General features: G+C 46.8%; 1 pseudogene; it reads left to right on the top strand.

Annotated features, from left to right (window-relative positions):
• Positions 1–13564: 13564 nt before the first annotated feature.
• On the top strand, positions 13565–13771 carry LOC142285775 (U2 spliceosomal RNA; annotated as a pseudogene).
• The last annotated feature ends 1009 nt before the right edge of the window (positions 13772–14780 follow it).

The following is a 14780-nucleotide window of genomic DNA, read 5'->3' as shown; positions in this document are numbered from 1 at the left end:
GCTACATTTGCATCAAGCACATTCAAAAATACGCTATTCTTAACCGTCCCCAGGATGACACCGGGGTAGGTAGCAAAGTCTTTCCTGATCCCAGCTCTGTTCATCTTGGCTTATTTTAAAAACACAGCAAGCAAGGGTTACTCCAAGCGGAGTCTCCCTTTTTTCCAAAAATTGGGCCACACAGACACCCACCCCATCAGTGGCAGCACTTGGGCCCTAGTTGCAAACAGGATGTTTTGATTTGCATCAAGCAAAATCAAAAATACGCCATAATTAACCGTCCCCAGGATGACACCGGGGTAGGTAGCAAAGTCTTTCCTGATCCCAGCTCTGTTCATCTTGGCTTCTTTTAAAAACACAGCAAGCAAGGGTTACTCCAAGCGGAGTCTCCCTTTTTTCCAAAAATTGGGCCACACAGACACCCACCCCATCAGTACTTTACCCTCCACACCAGTCCCAAGCTGGAAGCACTGCAGCACTGCCTCGGCGAAGCGGCAACAGGCTGTGCTGCAGCTAATCTGCATAGGTGACAAACCCCACAATGCAGAAGAGGTGTGGACAGCTCTAAAACAGCATGCAGATCACTGGCTCACACCTCTGAACCTAAAGCCAGGAAAGGTTGTGTGTGACAATGGCCGGAACCTGGTGGCGGCTTTGAGGCGAGGCCAGCTGACACATGTTCCATGCGTGGCCCATGTGCTCAACCTCGTGGTTCAGCGGTTTCTAAACTCATACCCAGAGCTGTCTGATCTGCTGGTAAAAGTTCGCCGCCTGTCTGCACATTTTCGAAAGTCACCTACTGCTTCAGCCGGCCTTGCCGGCTTTCAGCGTCATTTGCATCTTCCGGCTCACAGACTGGTGTGTGATGTCCCCACGCATTGCTGATATGTGCCCGTTCAAGTGTCTCGGGAATTTTCAACAGATCCGTCCGAAGGTGGATGGCCCCTTATTATGTCACGAGGATGGGTCCTTTTTATCGAGATACCAATTTGTGAGTGTTTTTAGGGCATGTTTGAAGTCGTTGGGGTTAGATCCGAAGTCTTTCGGATTGGGGCAGCGAAGGAGGCCTCTATATGCGGCCTACCGGAGGAGACAGTTAAGCAGATTGGTAGGTGGAAGTCGCAGCGCTTTAAGTCGTATGTACGTCCCCAGGTGGTTGTTGGCAATTGAGGGGAAAAGGGGGGGGTATTAGGGTAGCAATGGGGGGGTGAGAGTGTGTGTTTTTTGTCAATTTGGTTTGGTGAGGCAATAAAATGGTGTCGTCTGTACATTTTGTATTGCAGAAGCACCCCCCCTTCCTTCCCTGGTCTGGATCCTTGGCCACTCTTATGTGTATTGGGGAGCCCGACGAGCGGACGCGAGATGGAACGGGAGACAGCTAGGTTTTGAGAAGGACCTGGCTCTCGTGCGATGGCTCGGTGTTCGGGGGTTAGGGTGGAACAGGGTGTTGCAGGAGGTGCATAGATATGCCCGGTTGGACAGACCTCCTGACATCTTAGTGTTGCATGCCGGGGGGAATGATTTGGGTGGGCGTCCTTTTCGAATCTTGATAACGGACATCAAACATGATTTGTTACGGTTATGGGTGTCGTTTCCAGGTCTAACGATAGTCTGGTCGGAGATAGTAGCGAGAAAGAGTTGGCAGAAAGCGCGGTCAGTTGACAGGTTGAACAAGGCGCGGGCGAAGGTTAATAGGGCGATCTCGAAGTTTGTTAGTCGGAACGGGGGTATAGCAATACGGCATGTTGAGTTGGAAAGGACGGAAGAGGAATTTTGGTTGGCTGACGGGGTACACCTTAATGCGGTGGGAACTGACTTATGGGCTCTTGGCTTGCAGGGAGGTATTGAGAGGGCCCTTTGCTTGCGGGGGGTCTCAGGCACTTGAAGGGTTTCAAGGTGCCTTCGTTGTGGTGTTGTTTATTGGTGGGTCCTTGAAGTTGGTTTAAAATTGGTTCGGGGATTCATCCGGGTATGGATCCCCTCATTGGCAGAATTGATGGTCCCCTAGTGATTTTGGGGGGGAACCCCGACGGGGTATGTCGGGGCCCCTGGGGGTGTGGTTGGGGTTGACGGAGGATTAACCCTAACCATTTGGTGCTACTGAGTCAGTGTGGGTAACGGCTGGGAGCAAGTTGAGGTTTTTTATTGCTCGGTTATGGGAATCACCAGGGTTTTGGTAGCTTCAAGGACCTTACCACATTGCAAATTTTATTGGTTATGTATTCTTGTTAATAAAATGGCTGCTATGGCCAAAATTATCCAAAGATAAATTTGTGTCTGTGTAATTACTTTTAAATAAGAAATGGGAATGGAGGTGTGGGGTATGAAAGGAAGACCGGAGTCAACAATTCCAGGGTCAAGCATGTTTATTTGCGTAAGCTTCGTTCCAGGGTAGAAAGGGTAAGAGTGCCTTTCAGAATTCGAAGTGGTCGGACTGTACGGACCACCAAGAACTGCAGGAGAGCTTGAACATCTTCCCATGGATGTGCGACATCCTCCCTCATCAGTTACGTAGGTAAGCAGGTTCTCAGCATTGCAGCCCATTTGTTGTCTTAAGTTAGTTAAGCGGGGTTAACTAACCTGTCAGTTCAGCCTCAGGTCTAAAGCAGAGGCCTGGACTCCACTCCTTACTCCTCACTCCACAACTCTCCTTAAAAACAACTGACTCCTTTTTCCTGCCCCGGGGTCTCCAGACCCTTAGGTGGGCGTTTCCTTCCGTCTGGTCCTGCCCACTGGTGTGCCTGTCTTTCCCTGGGGGAGGTGACTAGGGTTTTCTGGTTGGCTTTGTGTGACTTAGGTGAGGGAAGTTGTTATGCGGGGGCCTATGTGTGACTACCTGCAGTGTCAGGGCGTCACATATGTATGTGTGTATGTCTGCTAAAGGAATCCGCACCGTCATATTTACAAACACAAAATTTTGACTCTATGCACAGAAGAGAGTCATGCTATTTACATGATTTGTGTTTTTTTACCTTTTAAAACTATCATTAAATGTTAAGTTTTAGTTAGGGATTTATGCTTCTGTCTGTCTCTCTCCCAGTCTCTGTCATCTGTCTGTCTCTGTGTGTCTCTATCTCTATCCATGTCTCTCTGTCTCTCTATCTCTGTCTGTCTCTCTGTGTCTGTCTGTCTTTCTCTCTTTGTGGCTGTCTGTTTCTATGTCTGTCTGTCTCTTTTCCAGGTCTGTCTCTTTTCCAGGTCTGTCTCTTTCCCTGTCTGTCTGTCTCTTCCCCTGTCTGTCTCTTCCCCTGTCTGTCTCTTCCCCTGTCTGTCTCTGTATTTCTTTGTCTGTCTCTGTCTGTCTCTTCCCCTGTCTGTCTCTTTCCCTGTCTCTCTCTGCCTGTCTCTCTTTGTCTCTCTCTGTCTGACTCATTCCCCGTTTGTCTCTTTCCCTGTCTATCTCTGTATTTCTTTGTCTGTCTCTATCTGTCTGTCTCTCTCTGTCTGTCTCTTCCCCTGTCTGTCTGTTTCCCTGTCGGTCTGCCTTTTCTCCTGCCTGTCTCTGTATGTTTGTCTTTGTCTGTTTCCCTATCTGCCTCTGTCTCTTTCTCTGTCTCTGTCTGTCTGCCTTTTTTCCCTGTCTATCTCTGTCTGTCTCTTTCCCTGTCTGCCTCTGTCTGTTTGTCTCTGTCTCTTTCCCTGTCTGTCTATGCCTATCTGTCTCTGTCTGTTTGTCTCTCAGTCTGTGTCTGTCTCTCTCTATCTGTCTCCCCACTGACATCATATTATCTCACACATAAGCTTCTTATACTATGAATGTCCTTTGTTCCTATAGCAACCAATCACAGCTGCTATTAATAACTTGCAGCTCCCACCTCCATTCAGTTTAATGGAGGCAGGTTTTTTGGAGAGTAACTGTAAAGGTTAAATATTCCTGTTAAAACATAGTCTACAACGTTCCCTGAGTCACATGAGGTGTCTGCAAAATTTTGTGTTTGTAAATATGACGGTGCGGATTCCTTTAGCAGACATACACACATACATATGTGACGCCCTGACACTGCAGATAGTCACACATAGGCCCCCGCATAACAACTTCCCTCACCTAAGTCACACAAAGCCAACCAGAAAACCCTAGTCACCTCCCCTAGGGAAAGACAGGCACACCAGTGGGCAGGACCAGACGGAAGGAAACGCCCACCTAGGGGTCTGGAGACCCCGGGGCAGGAAAAAGGAGTCAGTTGTTTTTAAGGAGAGTTGTGGAGTGAGGAGTAAGGAGTGGAGTCCAGGCCTCTGCTTTAGACCTGAGGCTGAACTGACAGGTTAGTTAACCCCGCTTAACTAACTTAAGACAACAAATGGGCTGCAATGCTGAGAACCTGCTTACCTACGTAACTGATGAGGGAGGATGTCGCAAATCCATGGGAAGATGTTCAAGCTCTCCTGCAGTTCTTGGTGGTCCGTACAGTCTGACCACTTCGAATTCTGAAAGGCACTCTTACCCTTTCTACCCTGGAACGAAGCTTACGCAAATAAACATGCTTGACCCTGGAATTGTTGACTCCGGTCTTCCTTTCATACCCCACACCTCCATTCCCATTTCTTATTTAAAAGTAATTACACAGACACAAATTTATCTTTGGATAATTTTGGCCATAGCAGCCATTTTATTAACAAGAATACATAACCAATTAAATTTGCAATGTGGTAAGGTCCTTGAAGCTACCAAAACCCTGGTGATTCCCATAACCGAGCAATAAAAAACCTCAACTTGCTCCCAGCCGTTACCCACACTGGCTCAGGAGCACCAAATTATAAGGGTTAATCCTCCGTCAACCCCAACCACACCCCCAGGGGCCCCGACATACCCCGTCGGGGTTCCCCCCCAAAATCACCAGGGGACCATCAATTCTGCCAATGAGGGGATCCATACCCGGATGAATCCCCGAACCAATTTTAAACCAACTTCAAGGACCCACCAATAAACAACACCACAACGAAGGCACCTTGAAACCCTTCAAGTGCCTGAGACCCCCCGCAAGCAAAGGGCCCTCTCAATACCTCCCTGCAAGCCAAGAGCCCATAAGTCAGTTCCCACCGCATTAAGGTGTACCCCGTCAGCCAACCAAAATTCCTCTTCCGTCCTTTCCAACTCAACATGCCGTATTGCTATACCCCCGTTCCGACTAACAAACTTCGAGATCGCCCTATTAACCTTCGCCCGCGCCTTGTTCAACCTGTCAACTGACCGCGCTTTCTGCCAACTCTTTCTCGCTACTATCTCTGACCAGACTATCGTTAGACCTGGAAACGACGCCCATAACCGTAACAAATCATGTTTGATGTCCTTTATCAAGATTCGAAAAGGACGCCCACCCAAATCATTCCCCCCGGCATGCAACACTAAGATGTCAGGAGGTCTGTCCAACCGGGCGTATCTATGCACCTCCTGCACCCTAACCCCCGAACACCGAGCCATCGCACGAGAGCCAGGTCCTTCTCAAAACCTAGCTGTCTCCAGTTCCATCTCGCGTCCGCTCGTCGGGCTCCCCAATACACATAAGAGTGGCCAAGGATCCAGACCAGGGAAGGAAGGGGGGGTGCTTCTGCAATACAAAATGTACAGACGACACCATTTTATTGCCTCACCAAACCAAATTGACAAAAAACACACACTCTCACCCCCCCCATTGCTACCCTAATACCCTAATACCCCCCCCCTTTTCCCCTCAATTGCCAACAACCACCTGGGGACGTACATACGACTTAAAGCGCTGCGACTTCCACCTACCAATCTGCTTAACTGTCTCCTCCGGTAGGCCGCATATAGAGGCCTCCGTCGCTGCCCCAATCCGAAAGACTTCGGATCTAACCCCAACGACTTCAAACATGCCCTAAAAACACTCACAAATTGGTATCTCGATAAAAAGATATATGTAATAAGGGGCCATCCACCTTCGGACGGATCTGTTGAAAATTCCCGAGACACTTGAACGGGCACATATCAGATGCCACAACCATCCCCAAACGGACTAGTCTACCCACACCTCTCTGATCAGTTTTCGATTTCCTAATCCAAAATTCAACTCCGTTTTCCACTGACATAATGTCACCCCAATCCAAGCCCCCGGGGAACGCCTTACTGGGCGATACCAACTCCCCAACCCGCAGGGCTCCAAAAAACGCCAAAGAAAAGGCTAACTTAAACAAACTCACCTCAAACGGAGATAGACAAACCCCCCACAACGCCCTACCCAGCCGGGTAGGGACCCAGCCCAGCCCAGCTGGGACCCAGTTTGAGCGAGGAACGGAACAAGTCCTTCCCACACCAAGGTTTGCAGGCCCTACCTCAGTCAGGGTTTCACCCACACTCTACAGCTCCGGAATGTCATGCTCTTCAGCCTCCTCCTCCTCCTGCGCATCCTCATCCACTTTACCCTCCACACCAGTCCCAAGCTGGAAGCACTGCAGCACTGCCTCGGCGAAGCGGCAACAGGCTGTGCTGCAGCTAATCTGCATAGGTGACAAACCCCACAATGCAGAAGAGGTGTGGACAGCTCTAAAACAGCATGCAGATCACTGGCTCACACCTCTGAACCTAAAGCCAGGAAAGGTTGTGTGTGACAATGGCCGGAACCTGGTGGCGGCTTTGAGGCGAGGCCAGCTGACACATGTTCCATGCGTGGCCCATGTGCTCAACCTCGTGGTTCAGCGGTTTCTAAACTCATACCCAGAGCTGTCTGATCTGCTGGTAAAAGTTCGCCGCCTGTCTGCACATTTTCGAAAGTCACCTACTGCTTCAGCCGGCCTTGCCGGCTTTCAGCGTCATTTGCATCTTCCGGCTCACAGACTGGTGTGTGATGTCCCCACGCATTGGAATTCAACTCTGCACATGTTGATCAGGATATGTGAGCAGAAGAGGGCAGTTGTTGAGTACCTGCATCACCTAAGCCATCGGGAAATGGGTCAAACTCCACACATAACACCTGAGGAGTGGAGATGGATGTCCGACCTATGTACCATCCTCCAAAACTTTGAGGACTCCACCAAGATGGTGAGCGGCGATGACGCCATTATTAGCGTCACCATACCGCTTCTCTGCCTTCTAAAACGGTCTCTGCTCAAAACCAAACATGATGCATTGCAGGCGGAACACGATGAGTTGGAGCAAGAAACAGTAGTGGGTGTGGGTGATAACACACAGCCCAGCCTCGTCTCATCACAACGTGCAGTGGAGGACTATGACGAGGAGGAAGATGAAGACATGGAGCAACTCTCCGACCAAATTGAGGATATGACATGCATACCAGTCATATGCTCAGTTCAGCGTGGCTGGCCAGAGGACAGGGTAGATGAGGAGGAGGAGGAGGAGAAGGAGGAGGACAGCATGTTCAGTCATCGTGTTGGTCTGGATATTGAAGTGATGGCTGTTAAGAGTCTGGCGCACATGGATGACTTTATGGTAAGCTGCCTGTCTCGTGACCCTCGCGTTAAGAACATCTTGGCCGACAATCATTACTGGTTGGTAACACTGTTAGACCCACGCTACAAGGAGAACTTTATGTCTCTTATTCCCGAGGCGGAGAGGTCAGCCAAAATGCAGCAGTTCTGGAAGGCCATAGTCACGGAAGTAGGCAAAGCATTCCCTTCACAAAACGCTAGCGTCATAATTGTAACACTATTAGTTAAAAGAAAGGGATAAACTGTAAAAAAAACAAAATAAGGCATAACTTTTTTTTAACATCAATTTTTTTTTTTTAGATTTAACCAAAGAATGTGCACATTTGTTATAATAAACAAGTGAAAAATGTTGAAAATCAGTCATCCAAAGGTGTGTGAAAAAAAAATATATATATGGTACCAATAAAAATGTCACTTTGTCCTGCAAAGAATGCAGCCCCCCACATTATTTTTTTCCTCTGTGCGGCCCATACACCCAGCCGAGTTTGAGACCCCCTGCCTTACACTATATAGATATCATGTTCATTCCCCATCTATCTTGCTCAGGAGAGCATCTCCCTCCCCCGGCACCAAGAGCAGCTCATACTGAATTGTTACAATGACTACATTGACACCCCCATACTTTGCACTGACGAGGGGCAAGCACCCCGAAACACCGTGTCTGCAAATTGGGATTCTGATCTGGCTTATATATCCTGAGTCATATTGCAATGGATTGTTGAAAATCCACTTGTGACTTTTAGGATCGCTACTTCCAATAGGTGGCGCTGTGCTAGAGTTTGTCTCCTTTACTGGAGAGACAATTTGTACATTGACTAGTAACACTGCACACAGAAATGCACCTTAATATTCCACTGTTAACCCTTTCCTCCCAGCAGTAACACACAACTCCTCACCTTGATATCATGGTGATTTATGGTCAGAATGACTTCAATGCGATCAGTGATTTCTATTCTAGCTCTGCTCACATAGATTTTATATCCACACTCAACTATAGGCCGTTCTTCATATTTTGGGGGTTTTTAGTCAGATATACTAGTTTGTGCCTGTATAGTATTGGTGTAGATGGGAGTGTAGGGCATGGGTTACATGGCACTGTGGTGGGATACTGATGGGAGGTATTGGTGCTGTGTTTGAGGCTTCTACTGGGTATTTTCCTACAAATACTGGAACAGCTCACTGCTTAGAATGATCCTTCCCAGCTCTATAATATATTATATATACCCCACAATGCAGGCTCACACACACATTTGTCTCAAGTGTGTTGTAGGGACACAGATGCAGTCTTGGTCATGTGACTAAAGGCTACTTTACACACTGCGATATCGGTCCTGATATCGCTAGTGTGGGTACCCGCCCCCATCTGTTGCGCGACACGGGCAAATTGCTGCCCATGCTGCACAACACCGAACAGAACCAGTCACACATACTTACCTGCCCGGCGACGTCGCTGTGACCGGCGAACCGCCTCCTTTCTAAGGGGGCGGTTCGTGCGGCGTCACAGCAACGTCACTGAGCGACCGCCCAATAGCAGTGGAGGGGCGGAGATGAGTGGCCGGAACATCCCGCCCACCTCCTTCCTTCCTCATAGCGGCTTTGAGGCAGGTAAGGAGAGGTTCCTCGTTTCTGCGGTGTCACACGGAGCAATGTGTGCTGCCGCAGGAGCGACGAACTACATCGTTACTGCTGCAGTAACGATAATCGAGAATGGAGACCCATGTCACCGATGAGCGATTTTGCACGTTTTTGCAACGATGCAAAATCGCTCATCGGTGTCACACGCAGCAACATCGCTAATGCGGCCGGATGTGCGTCACAAATTCCGTGACCCCAACGACTCCGCATTAGCGATGTCGCAGCGTGTAAAGCCCCCTTTAGTGGGAGTGGTGTACAGGGTCTTAGCAGTAAAGAGTATTCCATATTTCTGCCAGATACCCACAGAGATATTGAAATCTGAAAAAAGAGACTTCTGCTCATTGAAGGTAAGAACTGCTCACATAGCGTTCAACTCCACAGCAAACGTGTGCTCTAGCACTGGCATCTCAGCAGGGATATTCCCCTACTACACATGTGTGTCTGGGTCGCTGTGACAGTTTACAGGACATAACTCAGGGCACCTAGACAGAAGGCAGAGGGACTACTTTCTATTTCTGGTGTAGAGCTTAGTACAATATATATATATATACTATTACATGTGACACATGTACCTTGTATTACCATTATTCGCTGTATATGAACCCCTTTTCTCCGGGCATTATTTGTCTATAGCATTTTTCACGAACCTGAGGCAACTGAGAACCCTTCAGTGAAGGAATTCCACTAACCCTCACAATACCAACCAGGGGCCTCCCTGCAGTAACTCAGGTAGTTGTACCCATTCTCTTTCCGCATTCTATGTGTTCTTCTTCTTTCTTCTTTTTTTTCTTTTTTCTTCTTTTTATTTCTATCATGTAGTTCAGGGGTTTATAGATATATGTCCTGCATCTCATATTTCCTTTAGTGGTGCTTCTTACCCATTCTCATATCATTTACCCTAGTATTTCATGATCCTGAGGCGACTGAGAACCCTTTAATAAAGGAATCCTTTTTCACTTGAATTGTCAAGTGATACTTACCAGTGACTATCACGTAATGTTACAGGTAGTTGCATTTTCTTCCTCTTCTTTCTCTCCTTTCTTCTTTGTCACACGGTCCATTGTGTTATAGCCCACGTGTCATGATAACACTTGTACCATCTTTTCATTTAGATTCCACCTACAATTATTTACCGATTCCAGTTCTGAAATAGGCTTTCATCATCTACTCACTAGAATTCTCAAGTGCATAAGGTACTGAGACATATACATGTTCACACCATTATAAAGAACAAAGTATAAACATTGAGGTTTTTCTCACACCCATGTTCCTGTGTTCTTTGATATGATATGTGTTCATTTCCTTCACTATATAGGATTGCAAGTTTTCCATTTGTACCTTAATGGCAATGACGCTATACAATTGAACACATATCATCCTGTTATCCATATAGGTGTGTATTTACCTGCTTGACTATTTTTGGTTGTTTGATCCAGAATGTTTCTCCAGATAGGTCATGTGGAAATTTTCTTTCCTCAGTACAAATGTTTTCACTATGGCTTTGGAAAAATTTTTTGTATGTGCATCATGGTTATTTGACCCATTGTACTCTCAAGTAGCAATATATTGTACTGTTATGTTGTACTATGTACTAATTACGTGTTTATATGGTTTTGTAACCCTTTATGATCTTAGATAACTTTATCCTTGATAAAGACCTAAAAACAAGGTCGAAACGTTGGATGAATTATCCTTTTGCACAAATAAAGAATTTTCAGCATTCCAAGAGTTCTTTTCTTACGTTATTGATCACTATAGTGTGCCAGAGCTATTTCTATTGAATTGACTCTTATTTTTTCTGAGCACCTGCTATATACACAGTGAGCCAGACATATTCAAGTTTCATTCAGAAGGCAGAGGGAAGCCTTAGCAGCTGAGCCTATATCTTGGCTTGTGAGCATTAGAACAGGCCGGCGATTACAGGGTAACATGAAAAATGTCCAGCTTGCATTATGACTAGAACATGACAATATCCTTTTAAGTACTAACCTATGATGCGTTCCTAAGCAGTTGATGTTATATGTTCTACATTTCATTTTCTGCATACTTTACAAGTAGTAGAATTTGCTTTGATATAGGCAACTGGATTTTCACAATGAAAAGGCAAAGGATAACGCCCGAAAAAGACGCCATACATTATGTCAGTGCCATCACTGACAAACCTGGATTGACCATGAAATACATCAATCCCCTTAAAGGTGAGTTAAAACAAGTTTTAACTAAATTGCCTTAATATTGTCATGCATTAGAATGACTGTCTTAGGTAATGATAAATATTTTCTACAGGAAGAGGAGTGTTTGCTGAAACTGAAATCGAAAAAGGGAGTTTTGTTGCAGAATATCGAGGCGAGCTCACGTATGCACTTACGATGGTAGACAACTACTCGAGATTTATGGTTGTGGTACAAGTCAAAGATCTAATGGCCCATACTGCAGCGAAGGTCTTCCAAGCACACTTATGCAGACCTCATGGCTACTCAGAGAGAGTCCTCACAGATCAAGGCACTGCCTTTGAAGCGGAAATCTTCAAGGACTTCTGCAGCTTTTACCGATGCAGGAAGATGCGCACTACACCCTACCATGCTCAAACCAATGGTTATCAACCTGCTCAGGACTTTACCCCATATTCCAGATGTGGCCTTACAAGTGATTTATAGAGGGTTAACAATACGTTGGGATCACCGGATCTAATCTCCCTTTTTATACACCCTAAAATCTTGTTTGCTTTAGAATAAACAATAACATCATAAAGGTATAGCAGTACCGTTTCAAAGTTTCGGTGTCCCAAGCAGCATTCCATCAGCCTCTGGAAGGTTCCTGGCAAATTGCACAGCTCGAAGGGCATGCTTTTGAACTCGCAGAGACCCATCGGGGTGGCAAAGGCGGTCTTCTCCCGGTCTGCCTCAGCAACGGACACTTGCCAATAGCGACTAGTGAGATCAAGGGTAGAAAAATAATTTGCAGTTCTCAATGCAGCTAGCTATTCCTCAATACAGGGGAGTGGTGCTGTCCTTCTTCTTTAACAGGACCAACGGAGCTGCCCAGAGGCTACAACTGTCACGGATAACCCCAGCCTCCTTCATGTTGCTCAACATGTCCTTGGTACACTGGTAATGTGCAGGTAGTTTTGGCTTATATCTCTCTTTGATGGGTGGGTGTGCACTTGTGGGGATGTAGTGTTTGACCCCTTTTATTCTTCAAAAGTCTAGCGGATGTTTGCTGAAGACTTGCTCGTATTCTTGCACTAGCCTGTAGACCCCCTTCTTGTGATGTGAAGGTGTGGAGTCAGTGCCTACGTGTAATTCCTTACACCACTCCTCTGGCTGACTTGGTGAGCTGTCACTGAATGGGTGGGCTGAAGCAATGGTGGATGCTGCTGTTTGGATAGCATGTGTATCTACTGAGAACAGCTTATCAATGGTGGCAAATCGGAGCAGCTTAATCTCTTGCTCTCCGCAGTTCAACACTCTCATGGGCACTCTTCCCTTCCATATTAATGAATAAAACTATGATGTAAATAGCATATAGATACCCCACAAATGCAGATAAAAGTAGGTTATGGGAAAAGGGGGAAGAGAGAAACAGGAAAATAGTGGAATAAAGTATACCTTCCAGGTGGGAGAGGAAATGGCAGCACAGCCAGTGGAGGTGAAGCAAGGGGAGCCTGCAACTAAAGAGTTGAGAGCGTTATCACATGGTGACTGAGCCTGATTGTAACGGGAGCATAGAGGTGCCGATCCTGTCTTACCTGCGTTGGTGTAGAAGTGGGTGTCCTGTGGTGGAGTCAGCTGTGTGCAGTGGTGGCCGTGGGTTCTTTTATGTGCGACCGTAGTAATAGCTGCGCCCACTTCCTGTATGGGAGTGGAATGCAGTGAGGCTAATGGAACGCACGCCTGCGCATTTGTGTTTAACGTCGCGCATGTGCAGAACGGAGAAAAGGCTGCGCTCACTTCCTAATGAAAGGGAGTGAGACGCAGCTGGGAAGGGAAGGGAAAAGATTAGGGTTTGGGGATGATGAAAGGGCTTTCTACGGGCAAGGATGGCAAAGGGTGGCAGTGACGGAAAGTCAGGCAGCCTGTCCTGTCCTGTCCTGTCCGTCCGTCTTTTTGTATCATGAATTGGAAAGACTGCAAGGGGGAGGGGAGGTGCTTGGAGGAGGAGGAGTTATTCAGATTAATTGCAGTGGGCGGCGGCTGCAAAAAGCATCATTCTTCTTGTTTTTGCTCTGCAAAACAGCCTTTTCAAGGGTTGGCTTGGGTGACAAAATGTCTTCTGTAGGCGTGGGTTTGTCTCCCTCTCCCTAAGATGTGTCCGGTATAGGCCAGGGTGCCACTCAAGGCCGTAACCAATTCGGGTTATAGCTTCTCGGCCTTTTGGCTAAGATCAAGTGTAGTTTCGGAGGACGCTACCTTGGTCGGTACTGGAAGGTGCCTGGGATTGCACGTCTGCCGGCCTTGAGGAAGTGTGTGCGCCTTCTGGTGACACATAGCCCTCTTGTGCCTGGACGGTTCCCAGGCAACGGGAGGCGATCACCTTTGTTATTTTGAAGTCCTACTGATAAACAGAAAAAAAAAAAAATTAAATCTGTTCTTATCAGTTTAATATCTGATACGTCCCCTCTCTGGGGACCATATATTAAATGGATTTTTAGAACAAGGAGATGGAAAAAATCTTGCTCTGTCCACTCCACGCATTGACCTGGTATTGCAGTACCTCCAGGACCGGTGCACCCCTTCTTAACCCAGTTTCCAAAAGCAGAACTCAATTCACCTGATTCAAATGAGCCCCATTAGTGAATTGAAAGAAAGCAAAAACTTTATATGCACCTCAATTTGGCCAATTCACTTTTCACACTTTCACCCTTTTTTTTATCTTTCACACCTTTTACTTGCTTTATTGATGCAAAAGCTGTGCCAAATAGCAAACTCATCTCCACTCAACTTGACCAACTCTGCTATGTCCCGTGCAGTATCTTATTCTCAGTCTTATCTAGATCATTTGCAATTGAATAGAATAGATCCCTTTTGGACACATTGGATTCAGCTGCTGCAGTGACTGCAGGTGTTAGAAGATGCAGACTTGGCATCAGGTGCTGTCTATCAGATTCCACTCCAATTAAAGCTTCCATTGTTTTTCGGTGTTTTCTTTGAGCAATGATGATGTCTTTAGTGATCTGTTGGCTCCCTCTCCTGGAGGAAGAGTTTGCTTGCTCTTGGACTTTCAAAAAGAGAGGTCATGATAGACATTTAGCTTCTGAGCCCAATTGGGGACAGTCATGGGTGATGAATGTTTTGCAACCTGCTGCGAAGCCTGATACCGCAATATAAGGAACGTCAAATACTAAGAATGGGCGGCCTATGAAAGAATTAGTACTTTCATTAAGCATACTTAAACGGCTAATTGGGAATAGACAAACTGTAAAAAGCCCTCTGAGAAAGCCCCTCTCTAACCTTTGTTAGTAAGCTTTTCTGTAGTCTGCCTGTTGATGTATTTTCCGTTTGAACAGTGCACAACATGAAGTGACGGAACACTGGCTTGTCACAATGTCCCCCGCTGACATCACGATAGCGCTGCTGCCTAGAAAGCCAGCTGCGCAGCAGAAGTTGCTCTTTGGGTGGGATGGTGGGCTAATGTATCTATTCCTGCTTGGTGTGAGTTTGACATGATCTAGAGCAACGAGTTCCAGCGGCTAGCGGTTGATTATTGGCTGTAATGGGGCTTTCTGGCTGGTGCCAGCCTTTCTT

This window comes from Anomaloglossus baeobatrachus, unplaced genomic scaffold (assembly GCF_048569485.1).
Source record: "Anomaloglossus baeobatrachus isolate aAnoBae1 unplaced genomic scaffold, aAnoBae1.hap1 Scaffold_618, whole genome shotgun sequence".
In the NCBI taxonomy this organism is placed as follows: Eukaryota; Metazoa; Chordata; class Amphibia; order Anura; family Aromobatidae; genus Anomaloglossus; species Anomaloglossus baeobatrachus.
This window is presented reverse-complemented; position numbering and strand designations above follow the sequence as displayed.